Here is an 18,036-nt window from a genome sequence, read left to right as displayed (position 1 = left end):
TTAACACACGTGCACACACAGAGCAGAGAACGATTTGAAATCAAGTGCAAGAATTGCTGCAACACATACAACTAGCATGTTACGGTTTGTGGGTGATGGGGAAAATGCATGTGAAGTGCATAAATCACAGAGGGGTGTGTAAAATACACACCATCTTTGACAGCAAGCAAAACAGACAGGAATAGAGCATGTCAACTACTGTAAAGCACAATCACTAGCATGGTGGTGAGAGAAGTTTCCAGACGCCAACCATTCTTCTTGCAGGTGCTGGACGCCCCCGCCTTGTAGCGTGAGTGGAGGTAGCACGCAATCTGCACCAACAAAGCACCAAAAAAAACATCAATCCCCTGCGTCACAGTCTCACAGACAGCCAAACCCTCTTAATCCTAAAAACAAAAAAAGGCGTCAGCACCACCGAGGAGGATGACGCACCGAGATGAAGGTGAACTTCTGGGGCGGCGTGCCGACGCCGATCTCCCTGAAGTACTATCCGTTCATGTAGTTCTTGAGCGACACGATGTCGCCCTCCTCCTTAGAGCAGAGGGTGCCGGCTACACCGCCGCCGAGGAGGAGGTCCTGTTGTGCCTCCTCGCCACCGGAGAGGCGCGTGGCGACGTGGCTGTACTGGTTGATGGGCACTTCTTGAGCGCGTTCCGCACCAGGCCCTCGGACGTTGGGAGGAGGGTTTGCAGCAGCACGGCCGCGAGGAGCGCCAGGTCGACGCCTCTGCAGGTACCCATAGTCGCGATCTGCAGAAAATCGCAGGGCTTAACCAAACCGTAAGAGGAATTTCGTAAAGTGGAGTTAAATCCTAGTGGGGAAAGTAGCAGAGCATGTTGCGGGTCCATGAGAAGAGAAGTAGCAGAGAGGGAGGGGAGAGCTCACCAGAAACCAAAGAGGATCCCGCCGGCCGAGCTCACGGTCTCTCTGCAGGAAGATGGGGACAAGGAGACGGCGAGGAGATGGGGACGAGGAGATGGGGCGAGGAGGTGGAGACGGCGAGGAGATGGGGACGAGGAGATGGGGCGAGGAGGTGGAGACGGCGAGGGTCGGGCGGAGGCGAGGAGATGGGATCTGGGGGATCGAGAGGGGACGGGGACAGAGTGGGTGGGGGTGGCGGCGGGGTCGAGGGAAGGGTGGGTGGGTGGGTTAGGGTTTTTGTTCTCGGGAGAAGCTCCACCGTTGGATGGGTGCGCGATGGATGGCTCAGATTGCGTTAAATTTGGTGATCCGCGTGAAGGCGGTTCCTCGCGTCTCATTGGTCCGACCACTCTGAATTTTTTTTAAACATAACAATGGGCGTAGTTTGTCAAAATGATCTCATATTTTGCATAAGTGTGCATCTTGTAATGACAAACAATGTTGCCCAATAGAGATTTCATTTTCTTTTCACAAAAAATTCATTTACCATTTTTCGAGTGCATAAAAAGGTTTTTTTTATGAAGAACCTACCAAATACTTACCATTTTTCGAATGCATAGTTTCTTTAAATGCTATAATATTGTTCACAATGGTGCATCTTGAAATGGCAAACAATGTTGTCTAAGGAAGTTTTCATTTTCTTTGGACGGAAATTTCATTTTCCATTTTTTGAGTGCCCAAAATGAGTTTTTTTGTGAAGAACCTTCCAAATAATTGTTGCAAAATTGGACCAAATCATTTTTCCAAAACACTAGGCCATATTTAATGCATAGTTGACCAAATGGTTGGGTGTCAAAAGTTTTGATCCACCTCTGGTGAAAACGACAAATTTCCGCCGTTTCAGCTGGAAGCGGGTCAAATTTCAACTACGGCTGCCTCATAGTTTTCTATTTATTTTTCTAAAAATCATTTCTAGGTAAATAAGTATCTATTTAATTAGAGAAACAGCAAAAAAATTCCAAGATTCAACCACTAGCTAGGAACGGTCATTCCCGCCGTTTTGACCGCATTTTGAAACGGGCATACAAAATTCAAACAAAATCAAAAAATTGGAAAACCTTCGCATTGTGTCATTATATGTGACCAAGTTACCAGGAAAAATAACAAGCTTGTAATACGACAATTCTTTTAAAAAAGTGTTCTCAGAAATGAGCTATCATCTCTGAAGATTCATGGCTTTCAAGCCAAATGATCAATCTTATGGCCACATTCATGGCATAGTTTGTTTAAATGATCTCATATTGTGCACAAGGGTGCATATTGGAATGGCAAACAATGTTGCCTAAGGGAGTTTTCATTTTCTTTGGACGAAAAATCAATTTTCCATTTTTCGAGTGCCCAAAATGAGTTTTTTTGTGAAGGACCTACCATATATTTGTTGCAAAATTGGACCAAATCAATTTTATAAAATACTATGCCATGTTTAATGCACAATTGACAAAATGTTTGGGTGCCAAAAGTTTTTATCCATCTCTGGTGAAAAAGACAAATTTCTGCTGATTCACTAGGAAGCCAGACAAATTTGAACTGCAGCTGCCTCATAATTTGCTCTTTATTTTTTCAAAAAATCATTTCTAGGTAGAAAAGTATCTATTTAATCAGAAATACATGGTTTGGTGGCGATACGTTGAGGTTTGGATGGTGGCCCAGGGCCCCAACTCCAAAGCGCGTAGACTCGCATGCCCGCCGCGTGGTCACCGCGTGACCGTGGTGTTGCCACGTGTTCCGGGCGGCCTAGGCATGTCTACTGGGTTGGGCACTCCCCTGATAGGTGTCAGGAAGAAGAAGGCAATAGAAGAATCTCACGAGGAGACTGAACCGAGCTCAAACATGAATTAGCACCCAAGTGTTTGATTAGTGGTACGGGAAATGCACATGGCCAATGGGCCTGAGTTTTGGCCGAGGATGATCATCTACTAAGGACACTATCTTGGAAAATTTGCAGCTCAAATGGAGGAGCCTAGGTGTCACTTGCTTTGCAACGTACCACACTGGACAGAAATATGAATGTTGAAGCCACACTCACATGTATTGTTAGATGGGGCTCAACTTTTGTGGAGAGCTATGATTTTGGAATATAGAAGATGTGGGAAAAATTTAGCTCATTAGGATATGCCTAGCCAGAACTTCCTTCACAACAGTTTGAGCTGAACAAAAACTTTGGAAATTTGCCGAGGAAGATTTACCATTCAAATGGAGTTCAATATTGTCATGAGGCAATGATTTGGACAGTAAAGAATGCCCAATTTTTTTGGGAATTTTGGGAATGACAGAAATATAGGTTGCTTCACAACCTAGGGCAAAAATTGACACATGGACATGACATATAGGCAAAACTGATAAGGTGGTGCCTTGTCATAGCAATAAGTACCAATGCATCCACGTTCACAACCTCATGACCATTTATATTGGTCGTAATCAGGTAGAAATAAGGTCATTGGCGCCTCTTGTATGCTTTGTGACCATTTGGTGTAAGCAATTTCAGGGTTTGAGCCCTTCCAAGCGAAATGGCCGTGAATTTACGACCAATTCAGCTGGGGTCACTAAGAGAAGGTCATAAGTTGACATATTTCTTGTAGTGTACTATCGAGATTCAACAAAAATAGACCACTCTTCAAGGGTGCATGACCATAAAAGATATTACTCATATAAATAGAACAACCATTATTCTCTGATTTAAATGAATAACCGTCTCGCATCAAAACAAGATCCAGATATAATGTTCATGCTCAACGCTGGCACCAAATAACAATTATTCAGGTCTAAAACTAATCCCGAAGGTAAATGTAGAGGTAGCGTGTCGACCGCAATCACATCGACTTTGGAACCATTTCCCACGCGCATCATCACCTCGTCCTTAGCCAATCTTCGCTTAATCCGTAGTCCCTGTTTCGAGTTGCAAATATTAGCAACAGAACTAGTATCAAATACCCAGGTGCTACTGCAAGAATTAGTAAGGTACACATATACCTTTGTTCACCTTGCCATCCTTCTTATCCGCCAAGTACTTGGGGCAGTTCCGCTTCCAGTGACCAGTCCCTTGCAGTAGAAGCACTCAGTCTCAGGCTTAGGTCCAGACTTGGGCTTCTTCACTTGAGCAGCAACTTGCTTGCCATTCTTCTTGAAGTTCCCCTTCTTCCCTTTACCCTTTTTCTTGAAACTGGTGGTCTTGTTGACCATCAACACTTGATGCTCCTTCTTGATTTCTACCTCCGCAGCCTTTAGCATCGCGAAGAGCTCGAGAATTGTCTAGTTCATCCCTTGCATATTATAGTTCATCATGAAGCTCTTGTAGCTTGGTGGTAGTGATTGAAGAATTGTGTCAATGACACTATCATAAGGAAGATTAACTCCCAGCTGAATCAAGTGGTTGTTATACCCAGACATTTTGAGTATATGTTCACTGACAGAACTATTCTCCTCCATCTTGCAGCTATAGAACTTATTGGAGACTTCATATCTCTCAATCCGGGCATTTGCTTGAAATATTAACTTCAACTCCTGGAACATCTCATATGCTCCATGATGTTCAAAACGTCGTTGAAGTCCCGGTTCTAAGCCGTAAAGCATGGCACACTAAACTATCGAGTAGTCATCAGCTTTGCTCTGCCAGACGTTCACAACGTCCGGCGTTGCTCCTGCAGCGGGTCTTGCACCTAGCGGTGCTTCCAGGACGTAATTCTTCTGTGCAGCAATGAGGATAATCCTCAAGTTACGGACCCAGTCCGTATAATTACTACCATCATCTTTCAACTTAGCTTTCTCAAGGAACGCATTAAAATTCAAAGGAACAGTAGCACGGGCCATTGATCTACAACAACATAGACATGCAAAATACTATCAGGTACTAAGTTCATGATAAATTAAAGTTCAATTAATCATATTACTTAAGAACTCCCACTTAGATAGACATCCCTCTCCTACCTCTTGAGCACTGCGTTGGTTTTCCCTTGAAGAGGAAAGGGTGATGCAGTAAAGTAGCGTAAGTATTTCCCTCAGTTTTTGAGAACCAAGGTATCAATCCAGTAGGAGACCACGCGTGAGTCCCACGCACCTACACAAACAAATAAGAACCTCACAACCAACGCAATAAAGGGGTTGTCAATCCCTTCACGGTCACTTACGAGAGTGAGATCTGATAGATATGATAAGATAATATTTTTGGTGTTTTTATGGTAAAGAGTGAAAGTAAAAATTGCAAAAATAAACGGTGCTAGAAATAACTAAGTGTTGGAAGATTAATATGATGGAAAATAGACCCGGGGGCCATAGGTTTCACTAGTGGCTTCTCTCAAAATAGCATAAGTATTACGGTGGGTAAATGAATTACTATCGAGCAATTGATAGAATTGAGCATAGTTATGAGAATATCTAGGTATGATCATGTATATAGGCATCACGTCCGTGACAAGTAGACCAAAACGATTCTGCATCTACTACTATTACTCCACACATCGATCGCTATCCAGCATGCATCTAGAGTATTAAGTTCATAAGAACAGAGTAATGCTTTAAGTAAGATGACATGATGTAGAGGGATAAACTCATGCAATATGATATAAACCCTGTCTTTTTATCCTCGATGACAACAATACAATACGTGTCGTTTCCCTTTCTGTCACTGGGATCGAGCACCGCAAGATTGAACCCAAAGCTAAGCACTTCTCCCATTGCAAGAAAGATCAATCTAGTAGGCCAAACCAAACTGATAATTCGAAGAGACTTGCAAAGATAACCAATCATACATAAAAGAATTCAAAGGAGATTCAAATATTGTTCAGAGATAAACTTGATCATAAACCCACAATTCATCGGATCTCGACAAACACACCGCAAAAGAAGATTACATCGAATAGATCTCCAAGAAGATTGAGGAGAACTTTGTATCGAGATCCAAAGGGAGAGAAGAAGCCATCTAGATAATAACTATGGACTCGAAGATCTGAGATAAACTACTCACACATCATCGGAGACGCTATGGTGTTGATGTAGAAGCCCTCCGTGATCAATGCCCCCTCCGGCGGAGCGCCGGAAAAGGCCCCAAGATGGGATCTCATGGGTACAGAAGGTTGCGACGGTGGAAATAGGGTTTTAGCTCCGTATATGATGTTTCCAGGGTACATGGGTATATATAGGAGGAAGAAGTACGTCGGTGGAGCAACGAGGGGCCCACGAGGGTGGAGGGCGCGCCTGGGGGGGTAGGCGTGCCCTCCTGCCTCGTGCCTTCCTCGTTGATTACTTTACTTAGACTCCAAGTCCTCTGGATCACGTTTGTTCCGAAAATCACGTTCCCGAAGGTTTCATTCCGTTTGGACTCCGTTTGATATCCTTTTCCTTTGAAACACTGAAATAGGCAAAAAAACAGCAATTTGGGCTGGGCCTCCGGTTAATAGGTTAGTCCCAAAAATAATATAAAAGTGTATAATAAAGCCCAATAAACATCTAAAATAGAATATAATATAGCATGGAACAATAAAAAAATTATAGATACGTTGGAGACGTATCAAGCATCCCCAAGCTTAATTCCTGCTCGTCCTCGAGTAGGTAAATGATAAAAACAGAATTTTTGATGTGGAATGCTACTTGGCATAATTCTCAATGTAACCCTCTTAATTGTGGTATGAATATTCAAATCCGGAAGATTCAAGATAAAAGTTTAATATTGACATAAAAGTAATAATACTTCAAGCATACTAACTAAGCAATTATGTCTTCTCAAAATAACATGGCCAAAGAGAGTTCATCCCTACAAAATCATATAGTTTGGTCATGCTCCATTTTCGTCACACAAGAATGCTCTCATCATGCACAACCCCGATGACAAGCCAAGCAATTGTTTCATACTTTAGTAATCTCAAACTTTTTCAACTTTCACGCAATACATGAGCGTGAGCCATGGATATAGCACTATGGGTGGAATAGAATATAATGATGGGGGTTATGTGAAGAAGAAAAAAAGGAGAAAGTCTCACATCAACGCGGCTAATCAACGGGCTATGGAGATGCCCATCAATTGATGTTAATGTGAGGAGTAGGGATTGCCATGCGACAGATGCACTAGAGCTATAAATGTATGAAAGCTCAACAAAAGAAACTAAGTGGGTGTGCATCCAACTTGCTAGCTCACGAAGACCTAGGGCATTTGAGGAAGCCCATTGTTGGAATATACAAGCCAAGTTCTATAACGAAATATTCCCACTAGTATATGAAAGTGACAAAACAAGAGACTATCTATCATGAAGATCATGGTGCTACTTTGAAGCACAACTATGGAAAAAGATAGTAGCATTGCCCCTTTTTTTGGGCCTTTCTCTTTTTTTGGGACAATGCTCTATTAATGATGATCATCACACTTCTATTTATTTACAACTCAATGATTACAACTCGAAACTAGAACAAAGTATGACTCTATATGAATGCCTCCGGCGGTGTACCAGGATGAGCAATGAATCAAGAGTGACATGTATGAAATAATATGCATGGTGGCTTTGCCACAAATACGATGTCGACTACATGATCATGCAAGGCAATATGACAATAATGAACGTGTCATGATAAACGGAACGGTGGAAAGTTGCATGGCAATATATCTCGGAATGGCTATGGAAATGCCATAATAGGTAGGTATGGTGGATGTTTTGAGAAAGATATAAGGAGGTTTATGTGTGATAGAGCATATCGTATCACGGGGTTTGGATGCACCGGCGAAGTTTGCACCAACTCTCAAGGTGAGAAAGGGCAATGCACGGTACCGAAGAGGCTAGCAATGATGGAAGGTTGAGTGTGTATAATCCATGGACTCAACATTAGTCATAAAGAACTCACATACTTATTGCAAAAAATTTACAAGTCATCAAAAACCAGGCACTACGCGCATGCTCCTAGGGGGATAGATTGGTAGGAAAATACCATCGCTCATCCCCGACCGCCACTCATAAGGAAGACAATCAATAATGAACGTGTCATGATAAACGGAACGGTGGAAAGTTGCATGGCAATATATCTCGGAATGGCTATGGAAATGCCATAATAGGTAGGTATGGTGGCTGTTCTGAGGAAGATATAAGGAGGTTTATGTGTGATAGAGCGTATCGTATCACGGGGTTTGGATGCACCGGCGAAGTTTGCACCAACTCTCAAGGTGAGAAAGGGCAATGCAAGGTACTGAAGAGGCTAGCAATGATGGAAGGTTGAGAGTGCGTATAATCCATGGACTCAACATTAGTCATAATGAACTCACATACTTATTGCAAAAATCTACAAGTCATCAAAAACCAGGCACTACGCGCATGCTCCTAGGGGGATAGATTGGTAGGAAAAGACCATCGCTCGTCCCCGACCGCCACTCATAAGGAGGACAATCAAAGAACGCCTCATGTTTCAAATTTGTTACATAAGGTTTACCATACGTGCATGCTACGGGATTTGCAAACTTCAACACAAGTATTTCTCATATTCACAATTACTCAACTAGCACAACTTTAATATCACTACCTCCATATCTCAAAACAATTATCAAGCATCAAACTTCTCATAGTATTCAACACACTCATAAGAAAGTTTTTACTAATCTTGAATACCTATTATATTAGGACTAATTTCACAATTAAAGCAAATTACCATGCTGTTTTGTAGGACTCTCAAAATAATATAAGTGAAGCATGAGAGAACAATAGTTTCTATAAAACAAATCCACCACCGTTCTCTAAAAGATATAAGTGAAGCACTAGAGCAAAATCTATATAGCTCAAAAGATATAAGTGAAGCACATAGAGTATTCTAATAAATTCCGAAGCATGTGTGTCTCTCTCAAAAGGTGTGTCCAGCAAGGATGATTGTGGTAAACTAAAAAGCAAAGACTCAAATCATACAAGACGCTCCAAGCAAAACACATATCATGTGGTGAATAAAAATATAGCTCCAAGTAAAGTTACCGATGGACGAAGATGAAAGAGGGGATGCCTTCCGGGGCATCCCCAAGCTTTGGCTTTTTGGTGTCCTTAGATTATCTTGGGGTGGCATGGGCATCCCCAAGCTTAGGCTCTTGCCACTCCTTGTTCCATAATCCATCAAATCCTTACCCAAAACTTGAAAACTTCACAACACAAAACTTAACAGAGAATCTCGTGAGCTCCGTTAGCGAAAGAAAACAAAACACCACTTCAAGGTACTGTAATGAACTCATTCTTTATTTATATTGGTGTTAAACCTGCTGTATTCCAACTTATCTATGGTTTATAAACTCTTTTACTAGCCATAGATTCATTAAAATAAGCAAACAACACACGAAAAACAGAATCTGTCAAAAACAGAACAGTCTGTAGTAATCTGTAACTAACGCAAACTTCTGGAACTCAAAAAAATCTACCAAAATAGGACGACCTAGAATTTTTTTTTTTGATCTACTGCAATTGGAATCAGTATTTTATCACGTTCTGGTGATTTTTAACAATTGTTTTCATGAACAGAAAGTTTCTGGAATTTTCAGCAAGATCAAATAACTATCATCCAAGAAGATCCTATAGGTTTCACTTGGCACAAACACTAATTAAAACATAAAAAAAGCTAACCAGAGGCTAGATCAAATATTTATTCCTAAACAGAAGCAAAAAGCAAAAAACTTAGATAAAATTGGGCTGCCTCCCAACAAGCGCTATCGTTTAACGCCCCTAGCTAGGCATAAAAACAAGGATGGATCTAGGTATTGTCATCTTTGGTAGGCAATCCATAAGTGGCTCTCATAATAGATTCATAAGGTAATTTTATTTTCTTTCTAGGAAAGTGTTCCATGCCTTTCTTTAATGGAAATTGGAATCTAATATTCCCTTCCTTCATATCAATGATTGCACCGATCGTTCTAAGGAAAGGTCTACCAAGAATAATAGGCCATGAAGGATTGCAATCTATATCAAGAAAAATAAAATCTACGGGCACATAGTTCCTATTTGCAACAATAAGAACATCATTAATTCTTCCCATAGGTTTCTTAATAGTGGAATCCGCAAGGTGCAAGTTTAAAGAGCAATCATCAAATTCACGGAATCCTAGCAAATCACACAAAGTTTTTGGAATCGTGGAAACACTAGCACCCAAATCACACAAAGCATAGCATTCATGATATTTAATTTTAATTTTAATAGTAGGTTCCCACTCATCATAAAGTTTTCTAGGGATAGAAACTTCCAACTCAAGTTTTTCTTCATAAGATTGCATCAAAGCATCAACGATATGTTTAGTAAAAGCTTTATTTTGACTATAAGCATGAGGAGAATTTAGCACGGATTGCAAGAAGGAAATACAATCTACCAAAGAGCAATTATCATAATTAAATTCCTTGAAATCCAAAATAGTGGGTTCATTAATATCTAAAGTTTTGATCTCTTCAATCCCACATTTACCAAATTTCGTATCAAGATCTAATAACTCCGAATTTCTGGGACGCCTTCTAGGTAAAGGTAACTCATCTCCAGTCCCATCATTATCAAGATTCATATTTCAAAACAAAGATTTAATAGGAGACACCTCAATAACTTTTAGATCTTCATCTTTATTCTCACAGAAATTAGAAGAACAAGCTTTCATAAAGCAATCTTTCTTAGCACGCATCCTAGCGGTTCTTTCTTTGCACTCAGCAATGGAAATTCTCATGGCTTTGAGAGACTCATTGATATCATGCTTAGGTGGAATAGATCTAAGTTTCAAAGAATCAACATCAAGAGAAATTCTATCTACGTTCCTAGCCAATTCATCAACCTTAAGCAATTTTTCTTCAAGCAAAGCATTGCAATTCTTTTGCAAATTCATAAACTCCTTAACACTAGTCTCAAATTAAGAGGACAACTTATTAAAATTTCCATAAGAATTGTTGTAGGAATTACCATAATTATTAGAGGAATTACTAGGGAACGGCCTAGGATTAAAGTTTCCTCTATACGCGTTGTTACCAAAATTATTCCTACCAACAAAATTCACATCCATAGATTCATTATTATTCTCAATCAAAGTAGACAAAGGCATATCATTAGGATCAGAAGAAACACTTTTAGTAGCAAATAATTTCATAAGTTCATCCATCTTTCCACTCAAAACATTAATTTCTTCTATCGCATGCACTTTTTTATTAGTAGATCTTTCGTTGTGCCATTGAGAATAATTAACCATAATATTATCTAAGAGTTTAGTAGCTTATCCTAAAGTGATTTCCATAAAAGTGCCTTCCGCAGCCGAATCTAAAAGATTTCTAGAAGCAAAATTCAATTCGGCATAAAATTTTTGTATAATCATCCAAAGATTCAAACCATGCGTAGGGCAATTACGTATCATTAATTTCATCCTCTCCCAAGCTTGTGTGACATGTTCATGATCAAGTTGCTTAAAATTCATGATATCGTTTCTAAGAGAGATGATTTTAGCGGGAGGAAAAATACTTAGAGATAAAAGCATCTTTGCACTTATTCCATGAATCAATACTATTTTTAGGCAAAGACGAAAACCAAGCTTTAGCACGATCTCTAAGCAAAAAAGGAAATAGCTTTAATTTAACAATATCATTGTCCACATCTTTCTTCTTTTGCATATCACACAAATCAACGAAGCTATTTAGATGGGTAGCGACATCTTCACTAGGAAGGCCGGCGAATTGATCTTTCATGACAAGATTCAACAAAGCAGCATTAATTTCACAAGATTTAGCATCGGTAAGAGGAGCAATCGGAGTGCTAAGAAAATCATTGTTGTTGGTATTGGTAAAGTCACACAATTTAGTATTATCTTGAGCCATCGTGACAAGCAAGCAATCCAACACACGAGCAAACAAGAAGCAAGCGAAAAAGAGGCAAACGAAAAAGAGAGGGCGAATAAAACGGCAAGGGTGAAGTGGGGGAGAGGATAACGAGAGGCAAATGGCAAATAATGTAATGCGAGGGATAAGGGTTTGTGATAGGTACTTGGTATGTCTTGACTTGTGCGTAGACTCCCCGGCAACAGCGCCAGAAATCCTTCTTGCTACCTCTTGAGCACTGCGTTGGTTTTCCCTTGAAGAGGAAAGGGTGATGCAGTAAAGTAGCGTAAGTATTTCCCTTAGTTTTTGAGAACCAAGGTATCAATCCAGTAGGAGACCACGCGTGAGTCCCACTCACCTACACAAACAAATAAGAACCTCGCAACCAATGCGATAAAGGGGTTGTCAATCCCTTCACGGTCACTTACGAGAGTGAGATCTGATAGATATGATAAGATAATATTTTTGGTATTTTTATGGTAAAGAGTAAAAGTAAAGATTGCAAAAATAAACGGTGCTATAAATAACTAAGTGTTGGAAGATTAATATGATGGAAAATAGACCCGAGGGCCATAGGTTTCACTAGTGGCTTCTCTCAAAATAGCATAAGTATTATGGTGGGTAAATGAATTACTGTCGAGCAATTGATAGAATTGAGCATAGTTATGAGAATATCTAGGTATGATCATGTATATAGGCATCACGTCTGTGACAAGTAGACCGAAACGATTCTGCATCTACTACTATTACTCCACACATCGACCGCTATCCAGCATGCATCTAGAGTATTAGGTTCATAAGAACAGAGTAATGCTTTAAGTAAGATGACATGATGTAGAGGGAAAAACTCATGCAATATGATATAAACCCGATCTTTTTATCCTCGATGGCAACAATACAATACGTGTCGTTTCCCTTTCTGTCACTAGGATCAAGCACCGCAAGATTGAACCCAAAGCTAAGCACTTCTCCCATTGCAAGAAAGATCAATCTAGTAGGCCAAACCAAACTAATAATTCGAAGAGACTTGCAAAGATAACCAATCATACATAAAAGAATTCAGAGGAGATTCAAATATTGTTCATAGATAAACTTGATCATAAACCCAACAATTCATCGGATCTCGACAAACACACCGCAAAAGAAGATTACATCGAATAGATCTCCAAGAAGATCGAGGAGAACTTTGTATTGAGATCCAAAGAGAGAGAAGAAGCCATCTAGCTAATAACTATGGACCCGAAGGTCTGAGGTAAACTACTCACACATCATCGGAGAGGCTATGGTGTTGATGTAGAAGCCCTCCGTGATCAATGCCCCCTCCGGCGGAGCGCCGGAAAAGGCCCCAAGATGGGATCTCACGGGTACAGAAGGTTGCGGCGGTGGAAATAGGGTTTTGGCTCCGTATACGATGTTTCCAGGGTACATGGGTATATATAGGAGGAAGAAGTACGTCGGTGGAGCAACGAGGGGCCCACGAGGGTGGAGGGCGCGCCTGGGGGGGTAGGCGCGCCCCCTGCCTCATGCCTTCCTTGTTGATTACTTTACGTAGACTCCAAGTCCTCTGGATCACGTTTGTTCCGAAAATCACGTTCCCGAAGGTTTCATTCCGTTTGGACTCCGTTTGATATCCTTTTCCTTCTAAACACTGAAATAGGCAAAAAAAACAGCAATTTGGGCTGGGCCTCCGGTTAATAGGTTAGTCCCAAAAATAATATAAAAGTGTATAATAAAGCCCAATAAACATCTAAAACAGAATATAATATAGCATGGAACAATAAAAAATTATAGATACGTTGGAGACGTATCACCCTCTAATCATCTAAGTGATCACATGATCCAAATCAACTAAACCATGTCCGATCATCACGTGAGATGGAGTAGTTTTCAGTGGTGAACATCACTATGTTGATCATATCTCTATATGGTTCACGCTCGACCTTTCGGTCTCAGTGTTCCGAGGCCATATATGAATATGCTAGGCTCGTCATGTTTAACCCGAGTATTCTGCGTGTGCAAAACTGGCTTGCACCCGTTGTATGTGAACGTAGAGCTTATCACACCCGATCATCACGTGGTGTCTCGGCACGATGAACTTTCGCAACGGTGCATAATCAGGGAGAACACTTATACCTTGAAATTTAGTGAGAGATCATCTCATAATGCTACCGTCAATCAGAGCAAAAATAAGATGCATAAAAGATAAACATCACATGCAATCAATATAAGTGATATGATATGGCCATCATCATCTTGTGCCTTTGATCTCCATCTCCAAAGCACCGTCATGATCACCATCGTCACCGGCGCGACACCTTGATCTCCATCGTAGCATCGTTGTCGTCTCGCCAACTATTGTTTCTACGACTATCGCTACCGCTTAGTGATAAAGTAATAACAATTATAGGGCGATTGCATTGCATACAATAAAGCGACAACCATATGGCTCCTGCCAGTTGCCGATAACTCTTTTACAAAACATGATCATCTCATACAATAAAATTTAGCATCATGTCTTGACCATATCACATCACAACATGCCCTGCAAAAACAAGTTAGACGTCCTCTACTTTGTTGTTGCAAGTTTTACGTGGCTGCTACGGGCTGAGCAAGAACCATTCTTACCTACGCATCAAAACCACAACGATATTTCGTCAAGTATGTGTTATTTTAACCTTCAACAAGGACCGGGTGAAGCCACACTCGATTCAACTAAAGTTGGAGAAACTGACACCCGCCAGCCACATGTGTGCAAAGCACTTCGGTAGAACCAGTATCGCGTAAGCGTACGCGTAATGTCGATCCGGGCCGCTTCATCCAACAATACCGCCGAATCAAAGTATGACATGCTGGTAAGCAGTATGACTAGTATCGCCCACAACTCACTTGTGTTCTACTCATGCATATAACATCTACGCATAAGCCTGACTCGAATGCCATTGTTGGGGAACGCAGTAATTTCAAAAAAATTCTACGCACATGCAAGATCATGGTGATGCATAGCAACGAGCGGGAGAGTGTTGTCCACGTACCCTCGTAGACCGTAAGTGGAAGCGTTATGACAACGCGGTTGATGTAGTCATATGTCTTCAAGATCCGACCGATCCTAGTACCGAAAGTACGGCACCTCCGCGATCTGCACACGTTCGGCTCGGTGACGTCCCACGAACTCACGATCCAGCAGAGTGTCGAGGGAGAGCTTCTTCAGCACGACGGCGTGATGACGGTGGTGATGAAGCTACCGGTGCAGGGCTTCGCCTAAGCACTGCAACGATATGACTGAGGTGGATTATGGTGGATGGGGACACCGCACACGGCTGGAAACAATCAACTTGTGTGTCCTAGGGTGCCCCCCTACCCCCGTATATAAAGGAGCAAGGGGGAGGCTGGCCGGCCTTGGGGCGTACCAAGGAGAGGGGGGAGTCCTCCTCCTAGTGGGAGTAGGACTCCCCTTTCCTAGTCCAACTAGGAAGGAGGAAGGGGGAAGGAAGGAGAGGGAGAGAGGGAGGAAAGAGGGGGCGCCGCCCCCTCCTTGTCCAATTCGGACTCCCAAAGGGGGGCGCGCGGCCAGCCCTAGGCCCTCTCCTCTCTCTCTCCCACAAGGCCCATGTTGGCCCATTAGTTCCCCCGGGGGTTCCGATAACCCCCCGGCACTCCGATAATTATCTGATGACCCCCGGAACACTTCCGGTGTCCGAATATAGTCGTCCAATATATCAATCTTTATGTCTTGACCATTTAGAGACTCCTAGTCATGTCTGTGATCACATCCGGGACTCCGAACTATCTTCGGTACATCAAAACACATAAACTCATAATACTGATCGTCACCGAACGTTAAGCGTGCGGACCCTACGGGTTCGAGAACTATGTAGACATGACTGAGACATGTTTCCGGTCAATAACCAATAGCGGAACCTGGATGCTCATATTGGCTCCCACATATTCTACGAAGATCTTTATCGGTCAAACCGCATAACAACATACGTTGTTCCCTTTGTCATCGGTATGTTACTTGCCCGAGATTCGATCGTCGGTATCTCAATACCTAGTTCAATCTCGTTACCGGCAAGTCTCTTTACTCGTTCCGTAATGCATCATCCCGCAACTAACTCATTAGTCACATTGCTTCCAAGGCTTATAGTGATGTGCATTACAGAGGGCCTAGAGATACCTCTCCGACAATCGGAGTGACAAATCCTAATCTCGATCTATGCCAACTCAACAAACACCATCGGAGACACCTGTAGAGCACCTTTATAATCACCCAATTACGTTGTGACGTTTGGTAGCACACAAAGTGTTCCTCCGGTATTCGGGAGTTGCATAATCTCATAGTCATAGGAACATGTATAAGTCATAAAGAAAGCAATAGCAACAAACCAAACGATCAAGTGCTAAGCTAACGGAATGGGTCAAGTCAATCACATCATTCTCTAATGATGTGATCCCGTTTCATCAAATGACAACTCATGTCTATGGCTCAGAAACTTTAACCATCTGTGATTAACGAGCTAGTCAAGTAGAGGCATACTAGTGACACTCTGTTTGTCTATGTATTTACACATGTACTAAATTTCCGGTTAATACAATTCTAGCATGAATAAGAAACATTTATCATGATATAAGGAAATATAAATAACAACTTTATGCCTCTAGGGCATATTTCCTTCACTTCCGGTTATTGTTAAGACCAACAAAAGGTATGAATGGCATACCATAGCGGTTCATTTTGTACGTGCTGTAAAATACAAGCACGTCACCGAAGTCCTCATAGTCATGACGAGATTGGGAGTCACACCAGAACATCCTATTCAAGTGTCCTTCCTTATCTAGCTTGTACTCGAAAAAGAAGTTAGGATCCCTCTGTTTCCTACTGGCCATGATGCCTATGGCTGTGGCAGCATCACCTTTTGAAAGCAGCTTCCTCTTCTCCCTGGCGCAAAGGTTATATATTTCACGCCTGGTAAAACCAACACCGCCATACCATACATGTTTGCTAATGAAGGAATCCATCATGTCGTGAATTCTAATCCCTGCAGCTCCAATGGACATTATCTCATGCTTCCGGTACTCTTTGATTTTTCTGTGGGACCAAAGAAATGGTACCTCGTCCGGTCCTGCCAACATATGGCTATGCTTGTCCTCAAAACTTTCAACATACCAAACCCCACGCTTTGGTCAAGCTTGACGGTCAGGTGCGCTTCGCAAAAGCAGTGTGTCTCGGCTCTGAGCCTAAGGCTGTGTCCTTCCTCGGTTAGCAACTTGCTGTCACGTTTCCCTTGTCTGGAACAAACAAACCGCCTATAATGCATATGATGTGACTCGGTTTTGCTATACCTGACCTTATTCTTTCTAATGCTGAAACCATTAACTCTAGCATAGTTGTTGTAGAAATCATACGCAGCATCGTGAGACATAAAAGTCATTTCCATTATCTGCATGAACATATCCCTCTTATCATCTGCACTAGCAGTATCTTGGACATTCTTTGCCCCATCATCTTCTGTCACCTACACAATCAAAACATAGCCATGAAAACAGTTTTCTATGGTTTAACATTACTTCCATAGAACATTGATTACACACATACCTCACTCATGATGACCGACGACTGCGAATCCCCAGAATTAGGTGCATCTAATGATTCGTCGTTAAGGCCTGTCTCCACGTCGGATTCACCTTAATAGTCGTACGCATTATGACATTCAGAAATGAACTGAAAAATACAACACAAATACATAATTACTTATCATATAATATTCCAGAAAAAAATCAATTTGCAAGCCAACAAATTTTTTCACTTCCGTACCTCACTAATGTAATCTTCATTCGGGAGCTCCGAGTTGTTTTCCCGACCATCATCATGCTCATCCATCTATAAATTTTCAACACAAAAATATAATGTTGTTGGATGCCACCAAAAAATTACAACATGATAATGCCACTCACATTAAGATCTTCCCATTCGTTCCCATTCTCTGACCGATCTCCATAATCTGAATTTTCATCATCTGACCAGTCTTCTATCCAGTCTTTCATCAGTTCTCAAACTCCATGTCTACCATCATATCAGTTAACTCCTCGTCCGTCATTTCCTACAACAAATAATATGTATCAACACATGTCAAAACATTATCAATGAAGAAATATACAACACATAGCACACGATCACGCATGTTATGTAAACAACCCCAACCGAGGCCGTTCAGATCTGCCAAACCAAGTCAAGAAGATGGCCACGGCACCCGTCGTGATCACTTTCAATCGCGAGGAGCAGCACTACAAAACCTAGCTAGATCTGTGGTTACCTTTGCCGCCGGATACCTAGGTTA

The 18,036-nt window shown here is 41.6% G+C and overlaps 1 pseudogene; it reads right to left on the bottom strand.

The window, feature by feature from the left end:
* Positions 1-551: 551 nt before the first annotated feature.
* LOC109778062 (uncharacterized) lies at positions 552-17,796 on the bottom strand (annotated as a pseudogene).
* Positions 17,797-18,036: the final 240 nt, after the last annotated feature.

Source organism: Aegilops tauschii, chromosome 4 (assembly GCF_002575655.3).
Source record: "Aegilops tauschii subsp. strangulata cultivar AL8/78 chromosome 4, Aet v6.0, whole genome shotgun sequence".
Lineage (NCBI taxonomy): Eukaryota > Viridiplantae > Streptophyta > Magnoliopsida > Poales > Poaceae > Aegilops > Aegilops tauschii.
This window is presented reverse-complemented; position numbering and strand designations above follow the sequence as displayed.